Raw genomic sequence first — 10384 nt, 5'->3', positions numbered from 1 at the left:
AAAATACAGATTTGGAGTCCTGTGGTCTGAATTCTAGCCCACTGTGTTTTTCTGAAGTTAACTTCAAGAATTTAGTGTGTGTAAATTTTTTTCTTGAGGGTACATATTGAACTATTATTCTCTATGCTTATTTTTTTGGAAGGAACACAAAATATATAAACAAAAAATCATTTCATTCTCCTTTGATAAAGTTATTTGTATTGCTTTTCATATTCTCATATATAAACTATTTTTAAATGCATAATAATCCTAAACCTAGTGATCATTGCTTTACTGATTTACATATATAATTGGGGTAGCTTTTCAAAATTCTGGAACTTGGTTTAAATCCTGTCAGCAATAAATTTACAACCTCAATTGAATACTTGGGTCTCCTTTGTACTTTAAGAATTAAATCATCCCTTTTCTGTGACTTTCAATTAAAATGACAAGTGTCAGGGGAAATGTGCCTGATTATTAATAGAAATAAATGACTGATCCAAATACAACTCAATGACCATTCCGCACATAGTATTTTATAAACTTACTTTGCAAGATATATAGAAGTTTTGCAGCTCCATATTCATGCAAATTTTCTATTAAATACCTATAAATAAGAATTGTCTGTTTGAAATAAGATACTATTTTAAAATGTATAATTCTATATTTATGGACTTAATTACATACTGTTTCAATAATGTAAATCTGAATTATTTTTTAATCATTTTATTTTTATGTTTCTTTTCTGAATCAAATTAGAATTGAATAATTTTCTTTTAAAATTGTTTATGCATATATAAACAGAATTTCCAATAATCTTCTTAAAACCTGGAATATTTATTTTCCACAGACTTTAAGCAGTGTTACCCCATTTGTTTACCATCTGAGACATGATTATCAGATTTCTTTACTAGCTAAGGAATAGTGGACATTTTATCCTATAGATTCATATTGACAAATGGAATTTTAAAAACTGAATTTAAATTACTGTTAGTGTGACATGTGAAGTCATTATCTTTGCAAATGTTCATGTGCAAACACATATTTTCCTCAATGATGATTTCTTTGTTGTGTCTGGATAAAATCAGGCTAACTTAAATATCACATGATAATAGTTTTTTGAGTAAATGTATATATATATACTTTCTTTCTGATATACATATTTCATATAATTTTAAGGAGTGTATATATGTTTACATGTCTTATATTCATATATAAATATTCTAGCCTGCATAAACAAATTAAACATGATATAAAGATGATTTCAACACTCGCTATACTAGTTTACTGATATCCATTTCAAAATATTTTTATGATTTTATATTTTAAATAGGGCCTATGGAATAAACTATGTTATAGATTAAATAAGAACAAAAATATCTTTTGTTTAAAAACTATTGGGAAGAATTAAAGTTGAAGCAATTATTGAGCACTAAATGTGTTCCAGCCCCCCTTACCAGATACTTTATATATATATATATATATATATATATATATATATATATATATATATACATACATACATACACATATATATATCATACATATATTTACATATATGATACCATATAGCATTCATGACTATATTTCTCATTTTAGGAAGGAGACAGTAAAAGTAAGGCAGATAAACTGTTTTGAGATGTCAATAAGAGTATTTATATCCATGCTCCAAACCCATGTCTATTTCACTCAGCAGTCCAACTATCATTCATTTTAATTATCCAGCTCATTTTCACTCATTTAATGATGATAACTTAATGAATCAGTGTGAGTAGAGTATTTCCTTCTCTGTTATTTACACTTTTATGATGAAATGATTGCTACAATATTTCCATATTTAACTTCTTAAAATCTGAAATATTAAGATTACAAATAGTCTTTCAGTTTGATTGGCATGAAAATTACAGATACAAGTGAGTTTCAAAATAAATGTGTACAAATGAAAACTGAGAAAAATGAAGAAAAAATAAGACAATGAAAATAGGGAAAAACCAAAATGTCACAGTTAAGATAAAAGTCAGCTCAGTCACGTTTACTTACAGGTGGCTCTTGCAGAAAGATCTGGAAGCATGGTACTTTATTCTACTCTACCTCATCCACATACCTACTTTTTATGAGAGGGAGCTGCAAACCTGAATGTTTTGTGCCAGGTTACATGAACTGTGCAAACCTTCTGTCTGTTTGAACTTGTCAAATATAAAGAGATTTGACTTCTGAGGATAGATAATAATAATTAAAACAAAGGAAGATCTTATTCAGTTTTGAAAAATAGTGCAAAAATCAAGCCTTTATAAAAATATCCTTACTCTAGAAAGTATTCAATATTCCCCCAGGGGAAAAACATCAGGCTAAAATTGCAAAATGAAAAGCTATCATTATAAAAAGAGACTTTAATTAAATGTATTAATAAATATTAATAAATGCAAAAATGAACTCTCAGTAAAGGAAGGAGAGGTGTCAGACAGCCACCTGAAAGTCTGTTCTTCTTTTCATATTTGAGGCTCTTGCACCACTTTTCAAGTAGTTGTAAAATTTTAGTTGTTGATGACAGTTATTGCTCACCTTTCTAAAATTGGCCTTTAAAATGACTTTGTGCTTTAATGTAGACGGAAAAATCCTTCACTCTGGTGATCAGTCCCAAAGCCTCAGAAACAGCCCAATCAGTCACATGTAGTGCCTGATGGATGTGTCAGGCAATAAGCACCGCGATAGCTGGTTCAAGGCCACTGACTCGAAATCTGCAATTGGACTTGATTCCTTTAACTCTGAAGGCTTGGAGGTAAGCCAGGGGTCAGCAAAATTGTACTCTTCTGCACAGATCATTTGAATGCCAAAAAAAAACCAAGGTAAGCAGATTGAATATTGATGTAGAAAGCACTTTGTTTTAAGAATTTCAAAGTTATGGTAATAAAAAAATAAAATTTCATTTCAGCATTTTTACTTTACTCATTAATGTTTAAGGTTTTAATACAAAGTATTTCAGAAAAGGACATGGTCTTTAATTTCTGATAAGTGGTTTATTACACTGAATTCTTCATTATATTCATTAACAATTATAGGAAAACAATCCCAAATGTTTATATTGTCATAACCTTTGGTTTAGAAAAGAAGTAAGTCGATATGAAAGGATACATATGGTTCAAATTAAGAGGATCAAAAGAAAAAGCAATAGTAGAGCAGGGTGCTTGTGGTTCAGGGTAGAGTGCTTGCATAGCATGTGTAAAGCCCTGTAACACTTCAAGAAAGAAAATAAATAAAAACTCTGTGATAGTAATTTTTTTAAATTAGAAAAACCCAAATAACTGACATCACAATGCTATTTATTTCTTGAATTTCCCATTCAGTTTTTTTGTTGTTTTTATAGAAACTTTTTATATTTTCAATCACATTTTATAATATACAAAATAACTATAATTTATTTTCTTTTGTATGATTTATTTTTTTCTCAGCTTTCATAATTTCATTCAAAAATATTATTTGCCTGGTACATGTCGTACAACTCTGAAAATTTGCATTTTTGTTTCTCAGGCCTAATAACCAATTACTAGACATGGAAATTAATTGCTATACAGAGATTGATCAGCTTTCAATACTTCAAATATATTTTAGTAACAAAGGGATCTACTAATTAAGCACAAGCAACCCTGATTGTTATTTTAAAACCAGGTGAGTCAATAAGAAGTTTTATAATGGGCTTAGAGAATGAACAATAACCTTTAAACTGTACTCTATGTGAAGAAGTAATTAGGTGCTCACTTTTGGAGAGGTCAGACTATCACCAATTGTACAAATGCCCGGCTCCGAAGCCATAATATTCATTAATGTAGTAATGAGCTGTTGAAATAGCAAAGCAAAGGAAATCTACAGCACAGAGAAACTAATTGGCTTATGGATACTTTCAGCCCTCCTGCTGTTATAGAGACAGACATTCCTTTATACTTGATTTGGGCATTTTCAATTCCATTATTGGTGAGAAGTTATGCTCTGTTCACAGGTTTCAGACTCATGGATTTTTAAAACCTAGTGTTGTAGATTTCCGAAGGTTTTTCAGCAATTTCAGCAAAATGCTCCCATGAAACCTGAACAAAACAGGGACTTCTTAAGTCCCAGGTTTACAGAGAACCCTGCTTTCAGAATGATTTCATCATTTTTGTTCTTAGCTGTGAATCCTCCTCCACTAGCTTTGTTTCCCTGCATGACCTTAGGTCATCCAACACCCCCACAAGTAACTGAGTAAGTATAGGTCATCTACATAGAATTCAAAGAAAAAAATCAATAGCATTTCTACATTACCCATGGAGAAAGAAGATGTCTTAAAGCACACAACAGGGGAACGGTGGCCAAATGCTCAGTACTCTGCATTATTGTTATTATGCCATGAATTCATAGCAATTGACAGCAGCTTTGTTTTGTATTCAAGTGCCCGATCTGGTCACAAAGATGTATTTCCAATTGGATGCATATGTTTCAATAATGATTTGTTTCCCTGCAGTTGGGCATTGGGAAACCAGTGTGCTAACGGCTACATCCCAACATGAACAGACTCTGATCTACTTCATGTTCCAACAATGTCTCTTCATTTTGAATCTAGAGCTCCTTGGAGTCAATTGCCTATTTATGCATGCAGTAATTACTCCCTCTCATTTATCTCCTATTCTTACTTTCAACACACCAGTACACATTTTGTAGTCTTGAATCACTTTCTTTCTCTTATTAGTGTCTAACTTGATTTCACAAATGTTTATTAAGCCTTATTTACCTACACGGTTAGAGTCTGTAAAACCCAGCTTCCTTGAGCATGATCCCAATGTCAGACAAATGCATTGCCTTAATTTTTTTATGTGTACAAACGACATAAACCAGTGATTGTTCTTTCTTTAAGTCTCTCTCTTGTGCTTGTGGTGTAATAGATTCATGATCCCCAGCACTACCAACAAGGACAACTTCCTGTACAAATGTTTTCATCTCTTAATCTGACGACAGAACACTTCTTGGATTTTCAAATTTGATGAATTGGGCCACTAGCCATCACCTAGATAGATCACTATATCCTATGGATAATGGGAATAGTGAATACAGATTAAAATGATTAAATAACAACATCATGATATGTCACTCTGAAACCTTGATATAGGCTCAAATTAGCATGTTTCTGGCCATTTTTCCTTTGCATGCTATGTAAATAGACTGTCGTGGTTTATTTTCCTTATTAATTATGCTGTTTGCCAATTTGATGAACGCTAAATTGGATTGAGGATTAGAATCAAATGAAAATTAAATAATTGGCAACCCAGCCACGAAAGACATCCTTTTGAATTTTACTAATAACAAAACTGTATTCTTTACAAACAATCATGGCCCTCAATTCAGTCAAGCTTGTCACAGTATTTTTAGCAAGTAACTCTTAGTTTACAAGAATATAAAAGAAACAAAAATAACTTCTCAGTAGAATTCTTTTTTTTTTTTTGCTGCTTTTGCTCTTTAATCAGTTAAACTCTAATTTGTTGAGTTATACATTGTAGTGAAACATTGGCCTTTTAATTATATATTTGTAGCATTTTTCAGTTGTTTTTCTGACGTTATTTGCATTTTTGGTCTCTTAAATCGCTGGTACTGAGGCATTGTGTTATTTAAATATACTTTTTTTTTTTTTTAATCAATGTGACTCTTCCTTCATGAAATGACGTTGTATATTGCAAAGGACAACTCAGAGAAAAATAATTGAGCTATCTGGAAAAGGGAAAGGGGAATTATAATTAATTTTTATTGTGACACATGACCACAAAATATAATCATGCAAAGAGACCTGGGTTATGGAATCCTGTTGCCTATGGAAGCTTATGTAAATAACACCACCCCAACTACCTACTTCTCTGTTTACCCAACTTCCAGCCTACCTGTATATAAGGCAAGCATTTCAGAAATTGGCATCAAGTATGTTTTCTCCAAAGAGAACCATTTTGCTTCTTTGACCCTTGGAGTATTTCTTTAGATGAATAACAAAAGCAGAATTTTTTAATTGAGTTTTGTGGCATAGAGCTCAATAATATTTCAAAACACAAATTTTCCACCCCTAAATTACCAATAATAAGCTTAGATTTACTTCTAATATGAATTGTATAATGAGTGATGTACCAGTTCAAAAAACCCTTTTAAACACAGACTTATAATAACAACGAGGGCAAGATTAACTTCTCTGAAAAAGAAGAACAAGGTTGAACTGGCATGAAATACATTCAGAACTCTGCTTCCTGGCTTTCTAATGGTAGTGGTTTGCCAAAAATTTGCAAGGAAAAATATTGTCATCTGCTTAGCTTCTATTCATAGAAAGGCTGTATGGCTGAGATTTAAAATGTTTTTATATGATGAGGTTTTAACAGAAAAAGGTATGAGGTGATTAACATATCTTCCTATAGTGACATCTGGGTCACAAACTGAGAGTCAGAGGTAATAGTCCTTCAAACTGTGACTAGAAATCTGTAAAATCCAGAAATGTGCCATGGTAGAAGACCTGAATTACCAGGACATGGGACTGATCAGGGTAAAATGATTTTAATAGAGTGAGGATAAAAGTCAAAGGGTTCTATTTTATTTATTTAAAACACAGTTTCATTAATTTGTGTATCTTCGGTTAAAATGGTTGTTCTTTGCTTCTGCTCCTGGTTGTCCCAGTCTTCCTCTGATCCTGTCTTACTTGGTTTCCTCTTCAGTGCCTTGCTCTCCAGCCTATCTTCCATCTCTATACAAGGATGTGCTCACAGTTCTTGTCTTAGAGATCACATCTAATCCTGAATCCCGGCCCTTAGGAAACATTGGCTCCACAAGTCTTTTACACTATAAACAAAGAAAGGCAAGGGGAAGTAGTTTGTAACAAAAACTATGGGAGATATTATGTACATTTACTATTGATTGTATGCTTTATACTTTTCTACCATCTCTCTTTAGTGAGATGAAGCTACATCACAAAAATCTTAATTTCTCTTTTTATGTCCATTAAGTAAGATAATATTGATGAAGCATCTGAGACCATGTTTTGGACACCTGATTGTTCCCATTCACTTCCTTTAAACCCACTTTATCATCCCACTTTCTCATCTTCTTGGGAACTATTTTATATTTAGATCTACTTAAGACTATAATTCTTCCTCTTTGGCATGTTATATAAAATGGGAACTCATGAATTCATTCATTTATCCTTAAACTTCCATGCAAGCTTACCTGATTCATTCACACATCCTCAAACTGAACTATAAATTTATTTGGCCTTATTTAGAAATCCATTTTCTCTTTTCATTTCTTTTCACTTGAGAATTTTTAATTCTTCTCAATAAAAGTAATAAAAATTATACCCACACTCAACCACTGTTTGGCATATGTTTACACTGACTTCTGTTATAGAAACAGACATAACATAGTAGATGCTATGTAAATTTCTCATCTCAAATTTTACATATTTATTATACACTTTAGTAAGTCATGTGGATGACCAATGACAGTAGCATTAAGTCAAACAAAAAGGCTATTTGGTGTGCTTTGATATTTTATGTTACCATTTTGTAATGAAACATATTCTGAAATTTAAATACATTTTCCATTATTGCCAAAAGCTGATTATTTTATTCTTTTACCACTATTTCTAGTATCCTATTTGCAAATGTCATTTCAGATAAAATTAGGAAATAATTTCTGTTCCATGAGAATAAATAGACCAAATAGAAAGGGCATATTCATAACTCAGCTGCCATAAAAGTACTATAAAATAAATTAGATCAGAAGACAGTGTATGAGACGAGTGTTGGTTTCAAAGTTTACAGACAGAAGCTCTTTACTCTTCATTGGCAGTGTGATATTGGGAAGCTAAGTATCAAGATATTACAGAGAATTACTCATAAAAAACATCCATTTTGAGTCAAATAATTCGGTTTGTAATTTCAGTTTAGGCACTTATTAGCTTACTTAAGTCACTTTCTTAAGTCTTAGTTTTCTTTATGTTCTTTTTTCCTTATTGAAGATTTTATCCAGGGACTTTCTAACACTGAGGTGCATCCCCAGTCATTCTTCATCTTCTTCTTCTTTTAAATGTTGAGAGAGATTCTTGCTAAGTTGCCCAGGCTGGCCTCCAGTTTGGTATCTCCTGCCTCCTATTCCAGAGTAGCTGGGATTATGAGTGTGCTCCACCAAACCCCAAAAGTTTCAGTTTCCTCATCTGTAAAATACAAAAAGTAAGACCTACCTTTACAAGAAAAGTGTGAGTACAAGAATTATATTTTATGCTAAATAATTTCATAATTCATTTACATATGCAATCTTATTATCCTAAAATTATTTATTCATGAAATAATGGTTTTTCAATGCTATATGGCTTAATAGTAAAACATGACCTTGTAAAGAAGAAATAAAATAATTTTAATATAAATAACTCTCTGTGACTAAAAGTTGAAAGCAAAATAAATCTAAAACTCAGATATATATGTGTGTATGTATATATATATATAATACAAAAGGCTATTTGTGATTAAATTGTAACAAATCACATTAATGTTTCATTGAACTAATAAATTGAATGCTTTTATCAAACCAATTAAATTAAATTCTATTAAAATTATTATTTTGAAAATTATATTAAGTTGTTTGATTGACTTTATATTTTATTTGTAGTTCTGAAGTTATTTTGGTTTTGTTACTTTATAAGAACTGATAATATGAGTGCTTTGTGTGAACTTTTACACACATATAATTTTAAAAACATTATGATTAAATTTTCTTCAAGTCTACAATGAGTTTTCACATAAATTGTTCATCATTTTAGGAAAGTCCTAGAATATCATAATAGCATTACTAAGCTTTCAACAGATACAGGTTTGTCCTTGAAGGTCTTGATAAGATATCCAAGAATTAATTTCTTCTTTATGCAAACAAGCATCTATTATGCATTAAAGTATAAACTGAAGATTCAGAGGAAAGAGAATTTCTTGTATGAAGGTATTCTTTTCTAGATGGTAAGAACAAATACCCAAGAAATTTATTATATCGTGAAAGAACCATTGCATAGATTTGCAAAGAATCCTGTTAGAGCCTTATTCTACATATTGAGTTCTGTGGATATTGCTTCTACTTTTAATTTATAATATCTGCAGTCTACTAAGGTTATATCTCTAGATTGCCAGTATGTAGCAATGTTGTCATTTTGTTCAATTTCTCTGGTCTTAGGCAAATTAGAATACTGACAACATACAAATATTTTAAAATGTGTTTTTAGACTTTGTGGTGTTTTCACTGTTGCTTTAGTTTTTTTTTTTTTTTTTTTAACTACCAGACAGTACTACCTTGTGATAGTGTTTCCTTAGAATGTCATGTGGCTGCATCTCTGGCTATGTCTTCTAAATTGTTATCTGCAGAAGTATAAAGGGCAAACAAGGAGGAGAGCAGAGGTTTTCTTCTGCAGGAAGTGTTCCAGAGCACACTGATCTCTTGGCAGTGTCTCCTTAGAGTTGTGCTGGCCTGGTCATGATTCTCACCCTGCTGTGTGTGGGGACAGAATCGACCAATCCCTGAGATGACAGAATCAGCCAAACCTATTGGTGAACATGGATTTGACTCTCAGGTGATTCTCAATTTTCCACTCACTTAACACTAACAGATCTGTCAGACACAGGAGCTGACGTAAAGATTTTATAAAATCCGCCTTAACCTTTTAGGATTTTGAGACATATTTTAGGGCAATATAGTCACATTTCCGATCCAAAGGGAGAAACACAAATTTGGATTTTAATGAAAATGAGTTGCTAGGTTGCAACTAGTCCTACCTGACCTTGGCATAATGATTCACTGGATCAACCTGCCCTTCCATTTCTTCTGCAAAGCAAGTGGAAAGAGGCTTTGACCAGCTGCTTTAGGGCTCAAGGGTCACTCTCAAACATGCTGGTGACCTTTGTTCTCTGAATTTGCTTTGGATGGTTATGGAAAGTTACTCATATTTGTACTTAAAATTGCTTATGACAGCTGTTCTTGTTTTGATTACATGATTAAATCTTATATGAACCAAATAAAAATATAAAGAATAAAATTATTTATTTTTGAAAGGCTGAAGCATTTACAAATTCATAATAAACCATGACAGTGATTTTAAAATTGTTAAACTAGTTGTGATACACAACTTTTGAAGGGCAAATTGCACACACTCACACAACACTTTAAAGAAATCAAAATTAGAAATTATACATGATGAACTATGGATGATGGATGCTTGGGAGATGAGTCAGAACTTTAATCTGCAGTACTATCACTAAAAAGTAGGTCCTTACCTTAGAAAAATAAACACTAATAAATGTTGGGTTAAAAAAAAATGTTTGAGATCCCTATAGAGTTTGTGTGATTTCTTGACTTTAGCAGCATGTTGATTAAA

The 10384-nt window shown here is 31.8% G+C and overlaps 1 long non-coding RNA gene across 2 annotated transcripts; it reads right to left on the bottom strand.

Moving 5' to 3' along the window:
• Positions 1–6515: 6515 nt before the first annotated feature.
• LOC144370102 (uncharacterized) lies at positions 6516–9863 on the bottom strand. 2 transcript variants are annotated; one of them, XR_013430042.1, is made up of 3 exons: positions 9791–9835; positions 7936–8185; positions 6516–6813 (listed from the first exon to the last, which is right to left on the bottom strand). It is a non-coding gene; the product is annotated as an uncharacterized LOC144370102 (long non-coding RNA). The 2 variants fall into 2 exon arrangements; XR_013430043.1 differs by lacking the exon at positions 7936–8185 and having other exon boundaries at positions 9786–9863.
• Positions 9864–10384: the final 521 nt, after the last annotated feature.

This window comes from Ictidomys tridecemlineatus, chromosome 13 (genome assembly GCF_052094955.1).
Source record: "Ictidomys tridecemlineatus isolate mIctTri1 chromosome 13, mIctTri1.hap1, whole genome shotgun sequence".
Lineage (NCBI taxonomy): Eukaryota > Metazoa > Chordata > Mammalia > Rodentia > Sciuridae > Ictidomys > Ictidomys tridecemlineatus.
Note: the sequence above shows the minus strand (reverse complement) of the source record. Positions and strands in the feature narration are given on the sequence as shown.